This window comes from Budorcas taxicolor, chromosome 8 (assembly GCF_023091745.1).
Source record: "Budorcas taxicolor isolate Tak-1 chromosome 8, Takin1.1, whole genome shotgun sequence".
In the NCBI taxonomy this organism is placed as follows: domain Eukaryota; kingdom Metazoa; phylum Chordata; class Mammalia; order Artiodactyla; family Bovidae; genus Budorcas; species Budorcas taxicolor.
This window is the reverse complement of record NC_068917.1, coordinates 56888274-56915305: the sequence shown is the minus strand read 5'-3', so window position 1 is coordinate 56915305 and position 27032 is coordinate 56888274. Positions and strand designations below refer to the sequence as shown.

The following is a 27032-nucleotide window of genomic DNA, read 5'->3' as shown; positions in this document are numbered from 1 at the left end:
TAATCAGTTCTTTAACAGTGAGTTTGTGTTGAGGAAGGAGAAATCCCAAAGGCCGAGTTTGGTTTTCAGGGCAGGCCGTGCCACAGCAGGTATTAAACGAGGTCACTGGTGCAAGAGTTCATTGTAATTGTTGTTTGGTTCTGTCTCACTGCCAGCCAGCTGTATTCGATTTACTTCCTTAGTTTTGAGGCACGACAGTTATTATCTGTTCAAACATAGGCAGATTAAACACCAAAAGAGGATTATTTTACTTAACAAAGCAGTCACACATGAACTATCTGCTCAAATATTTTTGTTAAAAAAGGAAAAGAAGGCTTGCCACTGGGTTTAGGAGCACAGAGATTCACTGCAGGGTAGAGCCAGTTGGGAGACAGGCCCCTGAAGCAGTTTCTGATTCTCACCCCTTTCAAATGGCACACTGCCAGGCCAGCCTCCTTTAGGTTTCGTTCGGGGAAAGGGCAAAGGGGAGACTGCACCTCTCCTTCATGCAGTTTTTTAGTCTAATGGACACCACCTTTTGGTTATTACCTTAAAAACACTGAACTATTTTTACAGCATACAAATTATTATTTTTTTATATCATAAACACGGGAACCACAATAAACACCCAAAAATGATTTTGTTGAGAGACAGCAGGGAATACCCAAGGGATCTTGCACTTTGATGCACATCAGAAGCATTTCAGGTCCTTGCCAAAATATACCTGACCCCACACCTCCAGGGATGGGCCCCACTGGGAACACACTTAGAGTGGAGGGGTAACTCCAAGAGCAGCATTAGGAGCACTCTGCCTTCTCTGACCTCACTTCCACATTGTTCGCATGATTTCTTTCTAGTATTGGAGATAATGGACTTGACCATGCAGCATGGTACGTGCAGCTGTTATTGGAGAATGTGATTTTGTCCATGTCTAAGTTAAAAAATTTTTTTTATGTTTATTAAAACCTCTGAGTAGTGAATTATAGAGAACTGCTCATTTTGATAGGGTTCTTTTTAAAGATACATTTTATATTTCTCTGTTCTCTCTGTGGGAAGTATTCTTCATGTTTTCCCAGTCTAAACCTTGTCTGTTGGTTTGAATCATCAGCATGACATCCAATATTTTGTTTTTGTTCATTATTTATTAATGAACAATTCTTAGACATTTACCTATGAATTATTAAGCATTAGATGGAACGAAACAAATGTTGAGTTTAGTGGCCAAGTGATGTATTTCTGATTTAGCATGGTAAACCGAGTTTGGAAAACATTTTATAAATTTAATGTGTAATGCGCATTTGTGTTGAAATTTGGTAAACAACTTAAAGAATAACTTTATAAAAGCTAAAACTGAATTTTCCTGCAGTCTTATTTTTCTTTTCCTGTTTTAAGTTAATCTTTTAAAAAATATATGATTAACTTAAGAGTCCTTTGAGATAAAGGCACAGTGTGTTATAGTAGTATTTTTTTCTTTCCTATTTGTGTTCTATCACTCTATTTTTGTGATAGAATAACTAAAAGTTGCTGCTGCTGCTGCTGCTGCTGCTGCTGCTGCTAAGTCGCTTCAGTTGTGTCCAGCTCTCTGCGACCCCAGAGATGGCAGCCCACCAGGCTCCCCCATCCCTGGGATTCTCCAGGCAAGAACACTGGAGTGGGTTGCCATTTCCTTCTCCAATGCATGAAAGTGAAAAGTGAAAGTCAAGTCTCTCAGTCGTGTCCGACTCCTAGTGACCCCATGGACTGCAGCCTACCAGGCTCCTCCATCCATGGGATTTTCCAGTCAAGAGTACTGGAGTGGGGTGCCATTGCCTTCTCTGAACTAAAAATTAAGAGATAGAAAAGAGAATTTCTTGTAAAACAAATATCCTCTGTGTTGTTTTCATTTTTATGTTGGGTTTGGCACATGGAAGAAAAGTTCAGTTTGAGAGCTTTCTTTATTTTCCAGTTTTGTAGAACTGCTTGGTCATGTTCTACCCTAATGTTACTTTTAGAACAACTGTCACACAAAAACTACCTCTTCAATATAAAAATGATTATATTTCCTATTTTGCATCAGCCTAGTTTTGGCATATTTTTTCACTTTATTGAGTGGGATAGAGAAATACAAAATACAGATATTAAATTCTGAAATGTAAACTTTCTTTGAGATCATTCAGAACTCTTGGATTTGGTGACTCATCAAGCTGATCCCCTTAATGGTCTTTCCTACTAATTGAGTATGGAGAGTCTTAAGTTTGAGAGTGGAAAGGACCTTGGAGTTCATCTTTGTAGCCTTTGCTCCTTTAAGGAACTCTTTTCCTGTCTAGTATCCAAGTGAGGGCTCATTCCAACCATGGACTGAGAAAAGACTGGGCTTTATACAAAGAAGTTGCCCATCTAGAAGAAAACATTTGAGATAAATAAAACTGTAAAGCTGAGAGACTTTGTTTGCCTTGCGTAATCTGTAAACCGACTGTGAAGGTAATTGTGAAAGATGAGTCCACATGCATTATTTAGCAATGGTTGACTGATTAAAATATGTGAATGAAGATCATTCTGGTGAAAGTTGACAATGTTCAGCATTCATTTTTTATCGATGCATCTTAAAGCACACTGGGCTAAAGGTAGGTAGAGAATGTAAATCTTGCCTTCATGATGCTTTCCATCTTATTAAAGATGGAGATTTTAAACATAAGACATGTGTTGTTTCATAACCTGTGTTTCATACATTATAGTTGTTTTCAATGACAACATAGTATTTTTAGGAGCTGCCTAGTATTGTCTTTTGATGGTAAAGAATCTGCCTGCAGTGTGGGAGACCTGGGTTCGATCCCTAGGTTGGGAAGATCCCCTGGAGGGGGCATGGCCCACTCCAGTATTCTTGCCTTGGAGAATCCCCATGGACAGAGGAGCCTGGCAGGCTACAGTCAATGGGGTCACAAATTGTCAGACACGACTGAGAGACTAAGCATGGTGCAGTCTTTTATAGATGTAATCTGACTTATTGCACTGACCCCCTGTTTACTGACGGACTCAGGTGTTCCTAGTTTTTATCTGTTATTATCTACCCTTACTTTTTTTCCAGACATAATGACAGGGCAGTGACTATCCCTGTACATATATTTTTCTACACTAGTTAACTGGTTCTTTAAAAAAAAAATTTTTTTTTTGATTGAAATATGCTAGATTTACAACGTTCTGTTTCAAGTGTGCAGCAAAGTGAATCAGTTCTGCCTTATATATATATATATATATATATATATATATATATATATTCACTCAACTGGTTCTTTCATAATGAGTATTTATTAAGAAATTTCAGATAGCACAGAGATGTATAAAATGAGGGGGAAAACTGCCTTCCCTTTTCCTAGTCCCTCCCTAGAGGGCGGGTAACCAGTTCTAAATATTTTCTTCTTTATCTGTCAAATGTTTTTGGTTTTTAATACACAAGAAGGCAGATGTTAGAATAACGAAGGTTTGGAGTGGATGCACAATTAGGGTGCAGAGATGAGCCTGGAAGTGTAGTTGTGGGCCTCACGGGAAGACTTGCTGGAGCAAATGGCTGCTGGTGTGGATTCTGAGATGGAATTTAAATATGTTATAATGCGATTTCCTGAATCACATAGTGACAGCCATTTAGACTGGAGGTATAGAGACAAGTCAAGAAAGAACCAGCACAGAGAAGAAGTGAGCAAGCTTAACCTACTGTAGACCGGGAATGATGTTGTTCCCTGAAGTGGAAAATTTCCTTTGTAGGGAACTGAGCATTTGGTGATGATTTTAGAGCTGACCAACACATGGATGGAAGCTTAATGGAATTGTTTATAATAGCCTCCAGAGGAGCATCATTTCAGGAAGGGAATCTGGTGACAGCATTACAGTAAGTAGTTTAAACCAGATATGATGAGGTTTTTAGTAAGGGAAGAGTCAGGATAAATAAGGAGGTACATCTGTAAGAAATAAAGTACAGGAAGAAACAGTGGTGGGGAGAGGGGTTGTTTTACACCAGATGGGGTAAGACTTGGCCACATGAATGAGGAATCTTATGAGGGTAGTTCCTTCCTTGGGTTCAATACCAAAATGAGATTCCAGGGAATTGGAGAAGAGGATTCTGAACCAAGCCATAGTTTCCTCTCAGTTTGAATATGAATAAAGATATAAAAAAATATGGAAAAGCTTCCTGCCCACAGGAGAATTTGCATACAAGTCTCTTAATGTTTTTCTTTTGATATATAGTGACGCACCCAGCTCTGCTGGATTTGGCATTAGCCCCCATATTCTCTACTGATGGAGCTGTACATGTCCCCTCCTGTAGCTCTCCGAAACCCACCTCCCAGAGATGTGATTGGGGGGGTGGTGTGAAATATTGGTGTGCCCCGCCCCAGCTGCTGTCATTCACCCCCTTATCCCAGCCAACTCCTTTAAGACTCGAGGCCCTCACTGTGAATGAATTTAGGGTTGTGGGGATGGGAGGAATGAGGGGGTAGTTAGGAAGTTTGAGACTGACATGTATATATTGCTATATATAAAAGAGATAACTAACAAGGACCCTACTGCATAGCACAGGGAACTCTGCTTGACATTCTGTAACGACCTAATTGGGGAAGGAAATTTGAAAAAGAATAGACACATGTATATGTATAACTGAATCACTTTGTCGTATACCTCAAACTAACACAATGTTGTTAATCAAGTATACTCCAATGTAAAATAAAAAGTGAAAAAACAAAAATAACCCAGAGGCGCTCATTGCTGCTGACCTGTGGTATGGTCCATCCCGATCTCGGGCTCCTGCCTTACTCCCCGAGTTTTCTGCTGGGAAACTTACCTGATCTGAATCACTGTCAAGTTTCAGGACTTGATTTCTGATTGGTTCCCGCAGTGAGCCACTGCCATGACAACCTGCCTCCCTCTCCCTCTCCTGCCTCCTCTCCTCTCGTGAGTCCTGTGGTCCCGTTGCTCTCTTTCTTTCTTGTTTCTGTCCTACCCTTGAACTTCCTCTCCATGTCTGGGTGAAACTCTCTGTGACTGTTCTCTTCAGATCTTGACTTCCAGGCTCCTGAGTGTGCCTGCTGCTCTGTGGCCTGGTGGCATAAGTGTCTGTGCGTGGGTCTAGCACACTTGGGTTCTGGGACTGGCTTTGCACATGGTGTTTCTGTGGGTTCAGGCAAGTGACTTATCTTCTCAGCATCAGTGCCCTCATTTTGTTTTAATAATAAGAATTTCTGTTTGCATGTATGTGATCTCATCCTAAGAAAGTGGCTGCTAGAGGTAAATGTGGAGGGATTGATTTAAAATGTGGAGGATTTCATTTAAGGCTTCGAGACATGTGTGAAATTCCCTTGGAGAGATCCTGGGGCACCTTGAAGAGACCACAGTCGTATGGGAGAGGTGTGCCATCTTTATCAAGACACGTGAGCAGAGAAGCAAATGTCAGTTTCTAGCAGGAACCCCGGATTGAAAGTGTCAAGAGCAACTGCCTTAGAAGAGCCATGGGTTTGGGGTCCGACCGCTGCTCTCTTTTGTCCCGAGGTTCCAGGGCCAGTGGCTGTGGGATTATTCATTTTGAGGATGGGTCAAACAGCACTGGGAGGCCTCCTACTCTCTGGAAGTGATAAAACTTAACTTCACAGGGTCACTGTATGGATGAATGGGACAAATAGAGCCTGAAACATCATGGATAACCCGTCCATGGCAGTGGCCATCATTCTTCTTTACTCTGCCCTCTTGTTAGGACACTGCTAGTTCTTGCATCCCTGGGAGCCTGGATCATCACTTAGAGCTTGCTCTAGCCCAGGGAGCTTAGGCTGCCCTGCTGGCTCACCCCCACGTCAGCTTCAGTCCGCTGCAGACCTTCAGTCCTCTTCATCCCCACCTGTCTGGCCCCCGCATTCCCCCGTAGCCCCATGTCAGATCTCAGCCTGCCTCCTCTACCTGGGAAAAGAGTAAAAGGCCAACAAGTACCTACAGTTTGTATCCTGGAGTTGGGGTAGTGAGCTGAAGCAGTCAAAGATCTTGAGAGATGGAGGATATGGATGCAACTTCTTATCAGTTTAAAATGTGTGGGTGTTAGTGGCTCAGTCATGTCCAACTCTTTGCAACCCCATGGACTGTAGCCTACCAGGCTCCTCTGCCCATGGAATTCTCCAGGCAAGAAAACTGCAGTGGGTAGCCATTCCCTTCTCCAAGGAATCTTTCCAATCCAGAGATTGAACCTTAAGTCTGCTGAATTGCTAGAGGAGTCTTTACCAGGGAAGCCCCCAGTTTAAAATAAGTAGTCTTAAATATTGTCACTGTTTTATTACAGTACTGTCCTCCAGGGATTTTAATGTAGTTACTGTCTGCAATGCAAGAGACCCAGGTTTGATCTCTGGGTCAGGAAGATACCCTAGAGAAGGGAATGGCAACCCATTCCAGTATTCTTGCCTGGAGAATTCCATGGACAGAGAAGCCTGGCTAGCTACAGTTCCTGGGAACTTTAAAACACACCTACACTGTTTTATTTATTGTTCATGCTGTCTGATAAACATGTTGAAAAAAAAAGGAAGTCACTCAGTCATGTCTGACTCTTTGCGATCCCATGAACTGTAGCCTACCAGGCTCTTCCATCCATGGGATTTTCCAGGCAAGAATACTGGAGTGGGTTGCCATTTCCTTCTCCAGGAGATCTTCCTGACCCAGGGATTGAACCCGGGTCTCCCGCATTATGGGCAGATGCTTTACCATCTGAGCCACCAGGGAAGGCCTGGTGATAAAACATGTTAGTGTTATTCAAAAATAGCATTTTGTTCAAAAACATTAATTTCTGCTTTTTAAAATTTCTACTATTATGATAGGTACAGGAGATATTAAGAGATGAGTGTTAATCAGAAAAATGGTAGCATTAATTTAGTACTTTCTCTGTGCCAGGTACTCTTCTGGGCGTGTTCACTCATGAATCGTCAATAGCTACCTTATGAAGTTTTCTCTTATGTACAGATGAAGGGAAAGAGAGACTCAGAGAGCTTAACTAACGTGCTCAAGGTCACACGGCTATTAAGTAGCAGAGCTAGGCTGTGAATACAGGCAGCCTGGTTTTCATGTCTGCTCCGAGGTCTCGCTGCTAAAGTGGTGCCTTGGTGTCGCATCACCTGGGAGCCGGTTAGACAAGCGGAATATCGGGTTCTGCCCCAGCACCCCGGAGCCAGAACATGCATTTCAGTAATATTTTCAGACTGGACTGAAGTGCACAGTCAAGTTCGAGAATCACTGCCCAAACCACTCTGTGTTCCCATTTCTCCAGCCATGAGAACTTGATGGTGGGGGAACAGTGTAAGCTGGCAAATGGGCATATAAACATTTATAACTCATGGTACATGGTAACTTTCTGCCCTTTAGACACTTGACTAAAACTTAGCCTGAATGCGAATTTAGTGCTTCAGGCATTTCAGAACCTTTCCCAGACATCCTTGTGGACACGCTCGTGCCTCTTGTCTTTCTCTATTCACATGCATACATACATATTGTTGTTGCTGTTCAGTCGCTAAGTCGTTCCTGACTCTTTATGACCACATGGACTGCAGCACCCCAGTCTTCTCTGTCCTCCACTATTTCCTGGAGTTGGCTCAGATTCATGTTCATTGAGTCAGTAAGTGATGCTATCGAACAATTTCATCCTCTGCTGCTCGCTTCTTTTGCCTTCAGTCTTTCCCAGCATCAAGGTCTTTTCCAGTGAGTCGGCTCTTTGCGTTAGGTGGCCATAGTATTGGAGCTTCAGCTCAGTCCTTCCAATGAGTATTCAGGGATGATTTCCTTTCGGATTGACTAGTTTGATCTCCTTGCAGTCCAAGGGACTCCCAAGAGTCTTCTCTAGCACCACAGTTTGAAAGCATCAGTTCTTCGGCACTGAGTCTTTTTTATGGTCCAACTCTCGCATCCATACATGATTACTGGGAAGACCGTAGACCTTTGTCTGCTAAGTGATGTCTCTGCTTTTTAATACACTGCCTAGGTTTGTCATGGCTTTTCTCCCAAGGAGTAAGTGTCTTTTAATTTCATGACTGCAACCACTGTCTGCAGTGATTTTGAAGCCCCAGAAAATAAAATCTGTGACTGCTTTTTGTGAGATTTAATAACAGGGCAGTCACATCTCATGTGTGGCTTTTTGCATTTTTTCATTTCTGCTTTCCTGTTGAGACAGACTCTTTTTAAAGCCTCTTCTCTCTGGGAAGTGTAGCCTGGCCCCTCGCCACAGTAACCTTCCTGTGCTCCTTTTCCCCCTCCCTTGCCTCATTCTAGTAAAGAAACTTTTTTCTTGTTACATGAGTAATTATAATCCAAATGTAATCACATAATGAGCAGCTAACCTGCCTTGGAGGTGTTGGCCAACTTCAAGAACAAGAATGAGGGAGATTTTTGCCAGACAGAGAAGGGCGTATGAAACAAAGGGAAGAGGGGTCTGAAGAGCATTGCCTGTTGCGGGTTGAGGGGAGTTGCGTGTGGCCTGGAGCATGGCCAGTGTGTGGGCAGAGATGGGAGATGATGCTGCACAATGAATGGCTGTAGGCTTTATTAACTATAATATGGCTATGGAATATTACTCTGTGGCAGCCAGTCTAGGAAGAGCTTTACATGAATTTCATCTGCAGAATTCCCTGTGGTGAGATAAGCTTCGTTATCTTCATTTTGCAGATGAGGAAGAGTCACAGCAGAGATTAGGTAACTTGCCCTAAGGCCACATAGCTAATCATGGTGTCTGGATCTGTGAACTTGGGCTTTAGTCAGTGTGCTTCCCAATGTGGGGCCAGCAGTCTGTTTAGCAGCAGGTACTTTGAAAGTCATCATAAATATACTGCTATGTTTAAAGTGAATACAGTTACACGTTTTGTTTTTGTTGCTATTGTTGATTCTGAGTCATTTTGAGAAACTAGGTTTCCAGTGGTAGAGTGTGTGGGTTCATATGCCCAGGGTTTGTATGCAAGGGCTGGGGTTCAGGCACTTACTGCCACTGCAGCATGACCTACCTTTGGGGTTTCCTTTGCCTAGGTAGTTTGGAGCATTCTTTAAAATGTGGAATCTTAAGAAGAAGAAAACACGAGATTCCTCAAGCTGGAAAAGAAGAGCGTTCTGTTTATTCTTTAAATCCTTATGGACATAGTGGTGATTCTGCTGTTGCGGTTGATAGTGTCGTACTATCTTGTTTTAAGTGAAAAACTTTCTTCTGTCAGTAGGCAGAGTAGTAATAGGGATATTTTATTCACCTTGAAATTCATAGGAACTCTTTCTGTCTAGACACAGCAGATTTAATAAGGACTTTCTGTTTTCTTTAGTTTCTGCTGCTTCTGCCTTGATGTACCATCAGCTAACAGCGTGGTGGTTCTCCTGTACTTGGTGATGTTACCACCTCAGCATTTGGTCCTCTCTCCTCTGCATCAATTAACTTTCCTTCTAATAGTTTGCTCTGTGAACTGCTCTGGGAATCCTTACCCTCCTTGGCTCTGACAGCAGCAGGGCATGTTAGCGTTATCTGTTTAGAACCAAGAAATACATGCAGTTCAGGAAATGTGGCAAGCATGTAAGTGGTGGGAAAGTTAGTTAGTGGATGTGAACTTATACAATTCACTTAACTTCAGTAGACCTCAATTTCCTCGTTTATAAACGAGGAGGCAGGTCTAGGGTCTTTAGAAGAGGCCTTTAAAGATCTCTAAGGAGGTCTAGCATTCATGTACTTAAAATGAAATTTCACCAGTTCTTAGCTGTCTTTATGTTTAAGAGGGTTTAACACTCCTGTCAATTTAACTGTAATAACCATTTTCTCATGTACACTTTATTAATAGCTGTAATGAATTGTGAATGACACTTTAATTAGATCATCCGTGTATAATTAGGACAACCATATTTTTTTCCTAAGAGGATCTATTTTTCATTTGAGTATGCAGCTTACCTTTAACCTATGTAATTAAGCACTTTACAAAGTAGAAAAGCTTTTTCTATCTTCTTAATAAACATAAATATCATCTTACATTTTCTTCAAAAGCCACATGAATAAAATATGGAGAGCAGTTCTGGCCTATGTTTTGTATGTGATCATAACCCAGACGAACGTGACCTTAGGCAGTACATTTGGTAGAGTGGTAACAAAGCAGTGTGGATTTAGGAAAATCTGTTTTCTGTTTACTCCTTACTTTCCTACTTTTCGTGTAAAGCAGCTTTACCGTCACTTCATATGTGTTTTGAGTGCTAACTTTTTAAAGTTGGCAAGTAGATTTTCATTAAGTGTGCTTATCTCTTGTAAAGGTGCCATATTAAACACGTAGAAGAAAATCAACCTTATCTGATGGATGGCTTCCAATTAACAGTGGAGGAACCATTTGTATTTGGCTTTGCAGTGTGTTTTTGTACTTAGATTTGAGCATGGGTGTGCCTGATCTTCTGAGAATTTACACCACTTCCTACAAAGAATGAAGTCCCACTATGAAGATAGACTCAGAAGGACCTGGAAAGCTGACAGGTAGACCTCTCCTTCCCAGATAGTTGGCTGAGTTGTTGTCTGTGGTGAGCCAAGACCCTCCGTGTTCTGGGGTCAAACATCCTCCCGAGCTGAATAGCTCTCTTTTCTTGCAGCGTCTTTGAACTTATGTCCCCCCCGTGCATCTTGGAGTATTTAGACATTGAGTACCTGAATTATTCAGATGTTCTTGCCGCTCCAGTCATGAGGAGGTAATTATGGGATCACAGCTGCTATAGAGAGGCAATGTGTCACACTATGTCCGTTGATTATTTGAGTGCACTTCATCTGGTTAATCCCACTCTGTGCCAATACGGGGACCCCAGTGTGTTCTTGCATTACAGTGAGTGGCCGAGGTTGGAGCAATACCTTGCAGGAGAGATGGCAGTTGACACGAGGGCCCCATGAGGCTCTGCTTGCCCTAAACATCTTCTCCACGGGCCCAACTACAGGGGCCGCAGGGAATGTGTGGTTTGACCAATGGTTAAGTGTAATGGGGAGAGGGTAGATGAGTGGTTTGGTGTCTGGTCTAAAGAGAGGTGGATGGGGAGAGGCAGCTTGATGGTGCATAGATGCCTGGTGATAACCTGCATCTTATACTAAGCTTTACAAAACAGCCTCTATTGTTCACCTCTTTGGCTTCTGAATTACCTTAGAAAGAAGACAAATGGAGCCAGATTACCTTGTACGACTGAAAATTTGTGAGCCCTTTTAGAATAGTTCTAAAATATGCTTTATTATTAGATTCTGATTGTAAAAATAGTCTGCCGAATTTAGAAAACACAAAATAAGTAGCAAACACCACTGGTGTTGCCTCCAAGCAGATGTTGCATTGTTACTGTTACGTGTCTGTTTTATATGCTTCGGTAGACTTTGAACAGGTATCATGTGTTCATACTGCCTACCTTCTCCACTAATAGATAATGAATGTATTCTCTCACTATTAAATATTTCTAAAGCTTTACTTTTATAGTTGCCTAACATTATGTGGGATAACCTTAAAATAAGACGTTAGTCACTCGTGACAAAGGTACTTGAGTAAAAAACCCAGTTTGCATTGTAGGGAAAACCCAGCTTTAATAAGGATAGCCTTGTATGAATGTGGGTCCTAGAGATTTATATCATGATAGAAATAGAAGGAGCTTTTGAATTTATTTAGTCTGACTCTCTTATTGTATATATATAAGGGAATTATGGCCCATATTATTTATGTGACTGCTCAAGGTCAAATGTCTTTAATGGCAAAAACAGGGACTAGCATTCCTGGTGTTCTTTGTCCACTGTATCACATCACACTTGACAAATACATCACACCTTCCTTTTCTCAAGACATAGTTGAACCTGTGACAGCATATACTGTAGTGAATATCTCTGGGTTTCTTCTGTGGTTTGTAGGTTGGCTTTAAAATGATCCTGAGATTTAAATTTGGCCCACAAACCAAAGCCTCCAAGGGGAGCCCATTTTTTTTGGTTCTATAGGTTAGAAAAATCTTCAGATCTGTTTTGACTTGAGAGCTTTAGAGGCCAGAAATGGATTCTACACTGCCTGGTACTTGCCCTTTGAGGTTATTTGCCTTATATGCTAACCTGGAATTAGTGAAACTACAATGAATAATAATAACAAATAATATTTTCTTCATAGATACTGTTCCTATCCATTAAACAGGCATCACTCTTAAAGCAGTTTCTCCTTTGTACTAGACATTTCAAATGTCTTCAGTCAGCAATTCCATTGTCTCAGCTCTTTCCTAGATTTAGTTTGAAGAACATGAAACCTGGGTAGGTAAATCAACTTGTTTACAGTCATATAACCATTGCGTTCAAGTGCAGTAGATTCCTGGGACTTGCAAAGACTGTTTAAAATTTAATTTAATAAATGATCATTTAAAATTTATAAAATAGAAAAAAATAATATCACCTGTATTCTCATAGCTCTCAAACAGCTATTAGTACCATTTTGGTAAATTTCAGTGTTTGTTTACTTTTGATAATGTATGCCTGAATTTTTTTTTTTTTTAATAATTATTGATCAACCTTTTTTTCTTTGAACCCCTACTGTGTTTAAGGTCCTAAAAGCAGGGACTTCTACTAATGTATTTAGTGGAAATTGATTCATTTCCTATATTTGAGTGAGTTCCTTAGGAAACCTGTTGTGACTGTCTTGCATATTTTTTTTCTTCCTTTGATTAGAACAGGGACTAATGAAGTGAGGTTATAGTTTCAGTCCAGCGCCAGTTTACTTTATACTCTCATAAACCATGTGCAAATGCATCACAAAGCTCATAAAGTAGAGTGTTGGATCACTGTACAGTTAGTAACACAGCACAGCCTAAAGTATGTGTTCTGCCACTTTTAGGGGCAGACTATCCACTGAAATCACTTCTTATACGATACTTGACTTGCTGTTAAGATTTTCTTATGTGTTTTGTCTCATTTTTATCCTCAGAAGACTGGGTCTTGGGGAAGTCCAAGTAGAGCTCTAACCCACCTCATTTTTTTCTTTTCTTTTTTTTTTTTACTTCTGACTGAAAGCTCTTTCAGTCTTTCAGCTCTTTCACTGATGCTGTTCCATCTGTGATGTAAAGCCCTCTGTAATGGGGTAGAATATATTTTTTCAGTTTCTTTTTAATAATTTTTCTTTAACAAAATGATACCTGTTTGGTGCATTAAATTGTGAAAATACGCTAGTAAAAGGAAAAGTTGCTCATCCACCACGCAGGTAACCACTTGTAACGCATTATTATAAATCTTTCTGCCCTACCTTTTTCTATGTATAGATGTGTGTGTATGTTTGTGTGTGTGTGAGAGAGTGTGTGTTTCTGTTGTTGTTCAGTTGCTAAATCATATCCGACTCTTTTTGACCCCACGGACAGCAGCACACCAGGCTCCCCTGTCCTTCAGTATCTCCCGGAGTTTGTTCAAATTCTTGTCCATTGAGTTGGTGATGCTATCTAATCATCTCATCCTCTGTCGTCCCCTTCTCCTCCCTTCAATCTTTTCCAGTATCAGGGTCTTTTCCAATGAGTTGGTTCTTCACATCAGGCGGCCAGAGTATTGGAGCTTCAGCTTCAGCATCAGTTCTTCCTAAATATTCAGGGTTGACTTCTTTTAGGATTGAGTGGTTTTATCCCCTTGCAGTCCAAGGGACTCTCAAGAGTCTTCATCAGCACCACAATTCAAAAGCGTCAGTTCTTCAGTGCTCAGCCTTCTTTATGGTCCAGCTCTCACATTTGTACATAACTAGTGGAAAAACCATAGTTTTGAATATATGGACCTTTGTCTGCAAAGTGATGTCCCTGCTTTTTAATACATTTCTGAGTTTGTCAAAGCTTTCCTTCCGAGGAATAAGCGTCTTTTAACTTCATGGCTACAGCCATCATCTGCAGTGATTCTGGTTGTGTGTAATTAAATTTTCAAGAACTGGTATGTTGTTTGCATACGGATTTGTATTCCATGTTTTCCATTTCTGTCTTCATTTATCATGAACATTTTCATACTTAATAATGTAATAAAATACCATTTTTCATGGCTGCATGTGTATCACATCGTTTATTTTACCCATTCTTTCCTGGTGCATGTTTAGATCAATTTTTGTTGTTTTTAACCAATTATAGGATTCATATCCTATATAGCTAATATGTGCACAATTTGTAATTATTTCCATGGGAAAAGTCCCTAAGAATGGAGTCACTGGGACAGAATACATGAAACATTACAAGACTTGAGAGTCCTGCATATTATCATTTTCAAACAATGTTTACCAATTTAATAAATGAAAATTAATTATATCATTGTCATTTGAATTTGTAATTTTTTTTAACACTAGATGAGGCTAAATTGCTTTTTAATTGATTAAAGGTTTTCCCCCTAACTTCTCTTCATTGGGAGATTTTAAAATATGATTTGCTAGTGTTCTATGCGGTTTAGTATAAACTCTTTGCAGTTTTGCAGATAGTTTGTCCCAGTGTATTAGATCCTGTTTTCAGTGCATTGTGTGTTAACGAGAGTTCAGACCCTTTGTAGAATCGATTCCAAGGCATGAGCTAACATTAAGGTAAGTTTATGAGGTCTCCTATTTCGTAGAGACCATTTCATTATTAATATTCTTATAACTTAAAAATTAATAAAATGACTGGATCAGTCATTCAGCCTGGAGTTGGTCTTCTCATTTTCTCTTGTGACCACATAATACGGCATTACCTATAAAAGGGCACAGGCTATCTGATGCGAGCTGCTATCCTGACTTCCTCTCTCGTGTAAGGCAGTGAAGGTCCCAGTCCAGAGTTTGTAAGTGAACTTTTAATAAGGTGACTGAAATGTTCCTGAACAGGTTTGGAGAGACACATACAGTTCTTTGTGAGGCAGGATCACAATTTTCTGATCAAACTGAAGGCACGTGGCTGAAGCCGTGTTGGATGCATTAATAGGGTTCAGAAATTTTCTATGGCCCAGTGGAGCTTCTGAGGTGGCCTCCAGTGGCCATTGCCAGAAGGGAATACACATCTAAATGTGTGTGTATATTCAGCATTTCTAGAACCTTCCTCCTCAGTCCTTATGCTGCCATTAGGAAGACATGTGGGGACATGCCTGATACTGGAGCAATAATGAGAAAGAGGTGACAGTGAGTGGCTCGATTTCTCCTCTTCCAGGGTATCCTAGGCAGTACTTCATGCCCAGCCCTTCTGCACACCCCTCTTTGTTCTCTGTGTAGCCATGTGCATGCAGAGAGACTGTGGGTCATTCCAGTCCCATCTGCCTGGTCCCCGCTGCTCTCCCCACCCCATGAGAATGTGGGATGGGTCATTTCAGTCCCATCTGCCTGGTCCCCGCTGCTCTCCCCACCCCATCAGAATATAGGATGGGTCATTCCAGTCCCATCTGCCTGGTCCCCGCTGCTCTCCCCACCCCATCAGAATGTAGGATGGGTCATTCCAGTCCCATCTGCCTTGTCCCCACTGCTCTCCCCACCCATCAGAATTGTTGGAGACGCTTTTGTCCCTTGTCTCATAAATTCAGCTGTGCACAACACTGAGCATCCTTTCCCTTCCATAAGCCCAACCAGATGATTTTTGGCAATTACACTTCGTAGTCTCTACCATGCCCTGGAAATGCATTTGCCAACATCACACATCTGAAAGTGGCCGATCAGCTTCCCCCTGGAAGGAGTGTTTCCTCCTGGGCTCCCTGTTGTGCTAAAGGTGCCCCAGTTTCCCCACTCTCCCTCCGTGAGCCTCACTGTCCTCTGTGACTCCCTTGTTCTCTGCCTCCACCACAGATTAGAGTCACACCTGTCCGTTCTGCCTTTTCAGTAGTGTTCACCTTCTTCCTTCTTGCCTATTTTCACTACAGAAGTTAAGGCTCAGACCTCCTGTCTGGGCTTTTGCAATAACTTTCTTTGGTCTCATTTCATTGTCTGTTTCTTCCCTGCAAAATGCAAAATCTAAGCCATCTATTACGCCATGTTTCTGTCTTTTTAGTGGATTCCTAGGATGGAGGTCAGACCACCTCAGATATTTTCAGTGATTCCTTATAGGCTGTTGAATCAGACTCTTCAGCATGTGCTAAGCAGAAGAAGAACAAAACAGCTCCAACAAAACCCAAATCTAAACACATACTTTCAGAGAGGAGGGAATGCATTTAGCAGCAAGCTCTTCTAATTAGTCTGATATTTTGGCAAGTTAGATATTTGGCAGCTCATTGAAGTTTTATTACCCAAGATGAAAATGTTCTAGAGTTGATTGTGGTGGTGGTGAATCTACTAAAGATCATTGAGTTCTACACTTTAGCTGTATGAATGGAAGGTTATATGAATTATGTCTCAGTAAAATTGCTACTAACAAATTTGTTTGCCATAATTTATAGACTTTTAGTGGCATCTGTTATAGTACAATACAAACAGTAAGCAATGACTTAATCACCTTAGACATATTTATTAAGAAGAATGATAAACATGATAAGGGAACATTTCCCACCTATATTCTTAACTGTGTAGAGTATCCAGAATATTGTAATAGTCATTTTATATAGTATGTAGTATATTAACAGGCTTTTAAATAATCAATGGTGAGTATACTTGAGAAAGCTGTGTATAGATCACAAGTGATTATAGGGTTAGCATTAAACTAAAGTATTAGGATTTTCAAGCTCTGCCCCAACTCTGTGTGTATCTAATGAAAGAGAAAAGGCTACACTTAAGATGGTCAGTTTCTGATTGTTTCATTTTTACTCAAACTACTATTATACAGCAACAATGTTATATTAATGTACTACTGGGTCAATTTATAAGAAATCACATATGAGTATATACTAATATAATTTGGACAAAATTTGTTGGATCATGGGGTCTTAAACCAGGAGTTTAGTGAGTTTACACATTATCTTGGATTATGAGTTTCTTTCCCTTTACCTCTCACTTTTGTTTCTTGGAACAGTCTGATGGATTGTGTAGTAAGAGGAAAGACTCAATTTAAATCAAGAGAATAATTAGTTTCACTTCCTCCTTTATCAGTCAAATGGTAAGAAGTCATCATATGTGCAATCCTTTGCTACTGCTGCTAAGTCACTTCAGTTGTGTCTGACTCTCTGTGACCCCGTAGACGGCAGCCCACCAGGCTCCCCCGTCCCTGGGATTCTCCAGGCAAGAACACTGGAGTGGGTTGCCATTTCCTTCTCCAGTGCGTGAAAGTGAAAAGTGAAAGTGAAGTCACTCAGTCGTGTCCGACCCTTAGCAAACCCATGGACTGCAGCCTACCAGGCTCCTTCGTCCATGGGATTTTCCAGGAGAGAGTACTGGAGTGGGGTGCCATTGCCTTCTCCGGCAATCCTTACTAAACCTTAGTAAATTGTACCAGTGTGCTTCTCTCTACTTTTACTTCTTCAAGGAGCAAATGTAGTTTTAAGTCTGCCCTTTCCTTTTTCCTGCCCACTGATTTATACGTTTCTAGGTGTGATCCTTTTGAGCAAAGAGTGTGTGATTGTCTCCTTTCAGGGAAAAGACATATTTCAAGAAATTAATTATTCTCTTGATTTAAATTGAGTCTCTCCTCTTACTACACAATCCATGGGACTGTTCCAGGAAACAAAAGTGAGAGTTAAAGGGAAAGAGACTCATAATCCAAGATAATGTGTAAACTTACTAAAGAGTATGGAAAAAGGCCTTTCTTGTTTGAGACTCAGGTTGACCATTGCTGTTTTTGAAAAAGCCAGGGGGAGAAAAAAGCAGGAGGAAGGGACCTGCTCCATTACTATTCTGCTGCATGTCTGTTATTGTCCCTGGCTTGAACAGTGGAGAAACATATGGCTATCAGGCAAAGTAAATTAGAGGATAACATTTTAATTAATGAAACAAATCATAGGACAGCTCTTTAATGGACTGGGGAAACTGTCTTGCCATCAGTTGGTGGTACCAGATGTTGCCACCTTTTCTTTGGGTGACTCAAATGAGTGTCCAAGATGCAGCAGTGGGCTGCTTTGTTGCTGTTGTTCTTCAGGCGCTCAGCAGTGGCTGACTCTTTGTGACCCCATGGACTGCAGCGCACCAGGCTTCTCTGTCCTTCACTATCTCCCGGAGCTTGCTCAAACTCATGTCCACTGAGTTGGTGATACCAGCCAACCATCTCATTCTCTGTCATTCCCTTCCCCTCCTGCCTTCAGTCTTTCCCAGGATGAGAGTCTTTTCTAGTGAGTTGGTTCTTTGCATCAGGTGGCCAAAGTGTTGATGCTTTAGCTTCAGCATCAGTCCTTCCAGTGAATATTCAGGGTTGATCTCCTTTAGGGTTGTGTGACTTGATCTCCTTGCAGTTTCCAAGGGACTCTCCAGAGTCTTCTCCAACACCACAGTTCAAAAACATCAATTCTTCAGCACTCAGCTTTATTTATGGTCTAGTTCTCACATCCATACATAACTACTGGAAAAACCATAGCTTTGACTAGACAGATTGGCAAAGTAATGTCTCTGGGCATTTTAATATGCTGTCTAGGTTTGTCATAGCTTTTCTTCCAGGGACCAAGTGTCTTTTAATTTCATGGCTGCAGTCACCATCTGCAGTGATTTTGGAACCCCCCAAAATAAAATCTCTCACTGTTTCCATTGTTTCTCCACCTATTTGCCTTGAAGTAATGGGACCAAATGCCATGATAATTCATTTTCTGAATGTTGAGTTTTAAGCCAACTTTTTCACTCTCCTCTTTCACTTTCATCAAGAGGCTCTTGAGTTCCTCTTCGTTTTCTGCCATAAGGGTGGTGGTATCTGCATATCTGAGGTTATTGATATTTCTCCCGGCAGTCTTAATTCCCGCTTGTGCTTCCTCCAGCCCAGCGTTTCTCATGATGTACTCTGCATATAAGTTAAGTAAGCAGGGTAACAATATACAGCCTTGACATACTCCTTTCCCTATTCAGAACCAGTCCATTGTTCCATGTCCAGTTCTGACTGTTGCTTCTTGACCTGCATACAGGTTTTGGAGGAAGCAGGTAGGGTGGTCTGGTATTCCTATCTCGTGAAGAATTTTCCACAGTTTGTTGTGATCCACAGTTGAAGGCTTTAGCGTAGTCAATGAAGTAGAAGTAGGTGTTTTTCTAGAATTCTCTAGCTTTTTCTGTGGTCCAGCAGATGTTGGCAATTTGATTTCTCGTTCTTCTGCCTTTTCTCAATTCAGCTTGGACATCTGGGAGTTCTCGGTTCACGTACTGTTAAAGTCTAGCTTGGAGAATTTTGAGCATTACTTTGCTAGTGGGTGAGATGAGTGCAATTGTGCAGTAGTTTGAACATTCTTTGGCATTGCCCTTCTTTTGGATTACAATGAAAACTGACCTTTTCCAGTCCTGTGACCATTGCTGTTCACTTTGGAGTAATTCAGATCTAAAAGAGTGAGCATTTCATGTCCCTGTCTTCAGAACTCCCTGAGCATGAACTGCAAAGAGGCCACTTACCTCCTCCATTGGTAAATGAGCCAGCTTTTTAAAAAAAGTGGAATCTTAAATTTTTTGTTGTTGTTGTTTTATGCTTCTTGGGGAATGGAGAACTCGAATGATTAATTCATCTCTCCATGGTGTGGTTTTTGAGTCCTCCCAGATAACCATTTGGAAATGATTAATTTTAAGTCTTTAGTGAAAGGGAAGGCGTTAGTCCCTCAGTCATGCCCGACTCTTTGTGACCCTGTGAACTGTAGCCCACCAGGCTCCTGTTCATCGAATTCTCTAGGCAAGAATACTGGAGTGGGTGGCCATTCCCTTCTGTAGGGTATCTTCCCAACCTGGGAATCAAACCCAGGTCTCCTGCATTAGAGGCAGATTCTTTACCATCTGAGCCACCAGGGAAGCCCGTAAGTCTGGGTGGTGTTCATGCTAATAATGGCACCCCCAGCAGGTATTATGGTTTTTGATCAACATCATCATCCCCACCCCCCACCCGGAGAGAACTTTAAAACTGTGAATAGTGCATAGATTTGGCTCACTTTTATATGTTTTAAAATCATGTTCTTTTTCCTCAAGTTTAGTTTTCATTTTAATTAAATTTCAGATGCTTCATGAACTTTTGAAAGTCTCTCCTAGCTTGGGAACCACACTCTACCCGAGTAAGCAGATTCACGAACTCTTGTTTTCCATAGTATAGTCTCTTCAAGATCCTTTCCTAGTTTTTTTTTTTTTTTTTTGCTTATTAGGCAGACTTGGAATGTATAGAAGCCTTTCTCAGTATTCCTGGTGTCACTAATTGAAATGCTGCTGCTGCTGCTAAGTCTCTTCAGTCGTGTCCAACTCTATGTGACCTCATAAGACGGCAGCCCACCAGGCTCCCCCATCCCTGGGATTCTCCAGGCAAGAACACTAGAGTGGGTTGCCATTTCCTTCTCCGAATTGAAATACTGAAGTGATCCTAATTCAAAAACATGCAATCTGAATACCCATGTATCTTGTGAGACAGCCCAGATCATTGCTTCTCTTAATTGGAGCAATGCTCTCTCCTTCCAGCACCTTAATTCCCCTACCTCAAAAGATAATTAGTTTTAGAAGCTCAAAGTGAAGAACCACATGAGTCAAAGGAAAAAAATCTTGACATATTAACCTTGAAAGAAGGCTACTGTAGTTTTTAGTCAAGTCATTTGAATTAATATTTAAAAACATAGTGAAAATAATAGGTCAGTTTTTTTCCCCTGCCTCATGAGAAATATAATGAATGATTTTTAATGCTGTGCTATATACAGAGAAGGAACATAATCTTCAAGTCCAAAAGCCGAAGGGAGCCCTTGAGGCCTTCCAGGCATGTTCCCCTCCTCTACAGCCGAGTGACCACGTGAGGGTCACTGCTCACCATGTGGCCAGCCTGGATGGACGCTCTTTCCACACACCTGCCTGTAGATCATCTCATGAGAAATATGAAACGAGGCAGAAAATGACATGTCAGATCCGGCCTGGGCCTTTTCCTCCACTGTAGTTTTCATTTGTTGCTTTCCTTGAGGGAAGGCCACGTGAGCCATTCTATCCTGAGCAGGAATTTACTGGTTTGATGAGGCCTTCACAGTGCTTTCCAGAGCGTGGTGTCTGATCATTTTCCAACTCGTGCATTTTTAAAGTATGCAGTTTATGACTGAGTGTAACCTGAAAGTCTGGGCCATTTACATTCACGTTTTTTATGGCCTGAAGTAATCAATGCTAAACATCTGTGGGTAGGTATTTATTCTGACTGGTTCCTACTTCTTAAAATGTTGCTATGATGATGACTTTGTAGTTTTATGGTATCTTCATGCATCCAAATAATATTCCTTGAATTCCCGGTCTTCTCTAAAGAGGTGTGCGTGTAGCAATATAAATAGAAGCCTATAAAGTATGTGTGTGTGTGTGTAACTTAGACCTTAAAAAGTCTCATTTTTTCTTTTCTTTTTTTTTTTTTACATAAGGAGCTTTATCTCACAGGAAATGAAATTATAGCCTCAGTATTGCAGTCTGGTCTGACTCATCCATTAGCGTAAAGACCTCAGTCATGACTGTGTCCTTGCTTTTGCTGAAGTTCCAGAGAATGTAGGACAGAAGCCAAATTTTTTATTTCATGTGTATTGCCTACATCAGTGTGGCAAACCTTGTAAGTGTACAAAAGTGGTTATTGTTAGAGTGAGTAAGCATTTCAAACTGAACATACGTCTTTCTACCCAAATCTTTTCCTGTTCAGGCTTCTGTAACTAAGAATCTAGAGCGTTCATCCATCTGGTTACGTAGGCCAAAAATCTAGATGGCGTTATCTCTGTTTTATCTCCTTCCTTCACCACCCACTTTTCATCCAACTCCAGACTTAATCCTGAATTGTTCCACTTTTCTCCATCATGTCTGCTGCCATCCTAGTCTGAACTACCATTCTTTTGCTCGGATTACTGAAATACCCTACTTGCTTGTTCTTACACTCCATTCTTTACTTACTCTGTGTGTGTGTGTGTGTGTGTGTGTGTGTGTGTGTGTGTGCGTGCATGCACGCGTACTCACTCAGTGTCCAGCTCTTTGCGACTCCATGGCCTGTAGCCTACCAGGCTCCTCTGTCCATAGAACTTTCCAGGAAAGAACACTGGAGTGGGTTGCCTCCTCCAGGGGATCTTCCTGACCTAGGATCTAACCTGAATTTCCTGCATTTCCTGCATTGGCAGGCAGATTCTTTACTACTGGCACCACTTAGGAAGCCCTTACCTAGCATAAGTCAAACCATACCACTTCCCTGGTTAAAATTCTCCAACTAGTGCTGGCTAGTGCACTTAGAATAAAATTCAGGCATATGTCCTGTATACAGCACCCTGTGTGTCTTAGCCTCTGTATTTGTAGCTGACGCACCAGTATTCTCTCCCTCCTTCCCCAGTAACTACTACACCTCGGCCACATTGACCGTCTTGTACCTCAGGTGTACCGCCCAAGCTTGTTGTCACCTTGACCTCTGTGTCAGCTGGTTTACTGCCTGGAATGGTGTTTCAGTTTTTGCTGCTCTAATTTTTTTTATGTGTATGTGTGTGGCTAGATCTTGAATATTCAGATATCAGCATTAAATGTACCTTCTTAGAAAGGCTGTCCCTGACTTCCAAATTAAAATCCCTCCCAAGTCACTCTGTACTTCATTTTTCTTTAATTCTTCAATGCATATCATCTGTCTCCATCAGATTTTTTTTTTTTTAATTCATCTTCTGTGTGTCATCTGCCAGTCACACTTGGGTGTTCTCTTTGTTAAAACAAGGACTGTGTATCTTGGATCCTGATGTCTATAAGACTGCATGGCATGCAGCTGACACCCAATAAAGTTGTGAATAAAGGATTCAAACTGAAAGTCTCTGAGTAATGTGACTTCAAATATTGAGATACTGGGGATGATTGTCTCAGTTATTTTGGGGAGGAGAATTAGGATCAGGGCTGAGACCAGAATAAGGTGAATAAAGTACTTGCCTTGAATACAAAATTTAAAGCAGCTTCTCAGATATCAGTCTGGCACAAGGCAGCACTGTGTTTTATTATAAATAAAGTATCCTTATTTAAATTTGTGTTATGTTGTTCATCATGGATTTGGGAGGCATTAATTTCCACTTTGAAAAATACTGCATTAAACTATTCTCTCGATTATTTAGTTTTTGTCTTTTACCCCAGCCCTGCCTGTATCAGACTGTTCTCTCATTTTCCCATTTGATTTTATACTGTAAATTATAGCTAGAATTTATTGAGACCTTACTGTGTATCAGACACTGTGCTTTTACTTGGATTAACTCACTGAAAACTCATAGCAAAGCAGTAGGTAGTGGTATTTACAGATGAGGGAATGGGCTTTGAGAGGCCAAGTACCTTCCCCAAGGTCTCAGTGCTGTGAAGAGAAACCAGGATAGGCAGCTTATGCAGAATATATCATATGGATAGAAACAGATTTCTGAATAGATTGGGATCTCTCTACCTGGAGATAGGGTCAGATCCCACAGATTAAAAATTCAATCCTACAAAACTGTTCTTCACTTTAGATGTCAATCTCAAGACCAGGCTATTACCTATGCTTCTGATTGAAGGTCTAGAAATCAGATGTTTCCAGGACCAACTCCCACCCCACCCCCCACCCCTCGGGTTGGGTTAATTTGCTTGAGCAGCTCACAGAACTCAGGAAAACATTTTTCTTACTAGCTTGTAGGTTTGTTATAAAAGGGTCTAACTCAGGACCAGCCTCATGGAAGAAATGCATAGGGTAAAGTAAGTGGGAAAGGGCACAGAGCTTGCGCATCCTCTCCAGAGTGTGTGTTCTCCCCCAATCTCCATGTGTTCACCAGTCTGAAAGCTCTCTGAACCCTGTCCGTATGGGTTTTTATGGAGGCTTCATCATAAAAATATGAGTGATTAAATCATTAGCCTTTGGTGTTTGTGTGTGCGTGCTCAGTTGCTCAGTCATTTCTGACTCTTTGTGACCCTGTGGACCGTAGCCTGCCAGGCTCCTCTGCCCATGGAATTTTCCAGGCAAAAATACTGGAGTGGGATATCATTTACTATTCCAAGGGATCTTCCTGACTCAGGGATTGAGTATCTTGCGTCTCCTGCATTGACAGGCAGATTCTGTACCACTAGTGCCACCTGGAAGCTTCCTAATGGATTCAAGGGATTAGATCTGATAGACAGAGTGCCTGAAGAACTATGGATTGAGGTTCATGACATTGTACAGGAGTCACTGATCAAAACCATTCCCAAGAAAAAGAAATGCAAAAGGCAAAATGGTTGTCTGAGGAGGCCTTACAAACATCTGAGAAGAGAAGTGAATGGCAAAGGAGAAAAGGAAAGATTTACCCATCTGAATGCAGAGTTCCAAAGAATACCAAGGAGAGATAAGAAAGGCTTCCTCAGTAATCAGTGCAAAGATATAGAGGAAAACAATAGAATGGGAAAGACTAGAGATCCTTCAAGAAATTTAGAGATACCAAGGGAACATTTCATGCAAAGGTAGGCACAATAAAGGACAAAAATGGTATGACCCTAACAGAAGCAGAAGATATTAAGAAGATGTGGCAAGAATACACAGAAGAACTATACAAAACAGATTTTCATGACCCAGATAACCATGATGGTGTGATCACTCACCTAGAGCCAGACATCCTGGAGGGCAAAGTCAAGTGGGCCTTTGGAAGCATCACTACAAACAAAGCTAGTGGAGGTGATAGAATTCCAGTTGAGCTATTTCAAATCCTGAAAGTTGATGCTGTGAAAGTGCTACACTCAATATGCCAGCAAATGTGGAAACCTCAGCAGTGGCCACAGGACCGGAAAAGGTCAGTTTTCATTCCAATCCCAAAGAAAGGCAATGCCAAAGAATGCTCAAACTACCACACAGTTGCGCTTGTCTCGCATGCAAGCAAAGTAATGCTTGAAATTCTCCAAGTTAGACTTCAACAGTACGTGAACCAAGAACTCCCAGATGTTCAAGCTGGATTTAGAAAAAGCAGAACCAGAAATCAAGTTGCCAACATACGTTAGGCAAGAAAGTTTCAGAAAAACATCTTCTGCCATTTTATTGACTATGCCAAAGCCTTTGACTTTCAATCACAACAAACTGTGGAAAATTCAAGACGTGGGAATACTAGACCACCTTACCTGTCTTCTCCAAAACCTGTATCCAGGTCAAGAAGCAACAGTTAGAACCTGACATGGAACAACAGATTGGTTCCAAATAGGGAAAGGAGTACGTCAAGGCTGTATATTGTCACCCTTCTTTTTTAAGTTCTATGCAGAGTGCATCATGCGAAATGCTGGGCTGGATGAAGCACAACAGGAATCAAGATTGTTGGGAGAAATGTCAATAACCGCAGATATGCAGATACCACCACCCTTATGGCAGAAAACGAAGAGGAACTCAAGAGCCTCTTGATGAAAGTGAAAGAGGAGAGTGAAAAGGCTGGCTTAAAACTCAACATTCAAAGAATGAAGATCATGGCATTTGGTCCCATCACTTCATGGGCAAATAGATGGGGAAACAATGGAAACAGTGAGAGAGTTTATTTTGGGGGGCTCCAAAGTCCCTGCAGATGGTGACTGCAGCTGTGAAATTAAAAGACACTTGGTCCTTGGAAGAAAAGCTTTGACCAACCTAGACAGCACAATAAAAAGCAGAGACATTACTTGCTATGGTTTTTCTAGTAGTCATATATGGAGGTGAGAGTTGGACCATAAAGAAAGCTGAGCACAGAAGAATTGATGCATTTGAATTGTCATGTCAGAGACTCTTGAGAGACCCTGGGACTGCAAGGAGATCAAACTAGCCAATCCTAAAGGAAGTCAGTCCTTAACATTCATTGGAAGGGCTGGTGCTGAAGCTGAAGCTCCAGTACTTTCACTATCTGATTCGAAGAACTAACTCATTGGAAAAGACCTTGATGCTGGGAAAGATTGAAGGCAGAAAAAGGGGGACAGCAGAGGACAAGATGGTTGAATGGCATCACAGACTCAATGGACATGAGTTTGAGCAAGCTCTGGAAGTTGGTTAAGGAGAGGGAAGCCTGGAGTGCTACAGTCCATGGGGTTGCAAAGAGTCGGACACAACTGAGTGATTGGACTGAACCGAGCCCCACCTGACCTTTGGTGACTGAACTCAAATTGCTGATCCCTTCTCCCTTCCCCACAGGTCGGGGGCGGGGGGGGGGGTGGGGGGTGGGGGGTGGGGGGTGGGGAGACTAAAAGTTCTGCTTCTCTGTTGGAGGCTGATTCCTAGGACAAACAGAGCCATTCCTTAGGCTCTTTCCAAAAGTCACCTTATTAACATAACAAAAACACCCTTTAGCTCTCTTTCCTTAAGAAATTCCAAGGGTTTTAGGAGCCCTGTGCCAAAAACTTGGATGGAGACCAAATATATATTATAAAACCGTATATCAAGGGTGTGGCTTTTTTAAAAAGTGAGGTAAAGAAAGGTCTGATGGATGTGTCAACTGATAATACATATAGGCTGGCCAGAGCCTTTACATCTGTTTTCACCTAATTGCATTTCTTTGATGCCTTCCTTCAGGGATGTATATCACAAAATTATTTATAAAACTGAAAAATTAGAAGTACTCAAAACGTGTTATGACAGGAGAATTGTTCAGTTATCACACATTCTTATGATGGCCTTTTAGACAATCATGAACTGTTTCTGAAGAATAATTAGTATCTTGGAATAATTATCAAAATATGTTAAGTGAAAAGTAACAGTATACAGGATTATTCCATTTTTAGTTTAGAAAATAAACAGAAAAAGGAACATTTGTGAAGTGAAAGTTGCTCAGTTGTGTCTGACTCTGTTACCCCTTGAACTATACAGTCCATGGATTTCTCCAGGCCAGAATACTGGAGTGGGTAGCCTTTCCCTTCTCCAGGGAATCTTCTCAAACCCAGGTCTCCCACATTGCAGGCGGATTCTTTACCAGCTGAGCCACAAGGGAAGCCCTTGCTCAGAAAAGAAGTCTGGAAAGAAATATACCACAATATTCAGATTTTAGGAACTTTGAAAACTCTCTTGTTTTTCTGAATTCTCTATAATAAATAACTGTAACTTTTTAAGTTGGAAGAATGTTTAATAAAAAGAAAGTTTACAAGGACTTAAGATCAAGAGCCCTGGACAAACAG

General features: G+C 41.3%; 1 protein-coding gene across 1 annotated transcript in view; it reads left to right on the top strand.

Moving 5' to 3' along the window:
* The window catches only part of GNAQ (G protein subunit alpha q), a 317188-nt gene that overhangs the window by 69116 nt on the left and 221040 nt on the right, over positions 1–27032 (top strand). The window lies entirely within an intron of this gene.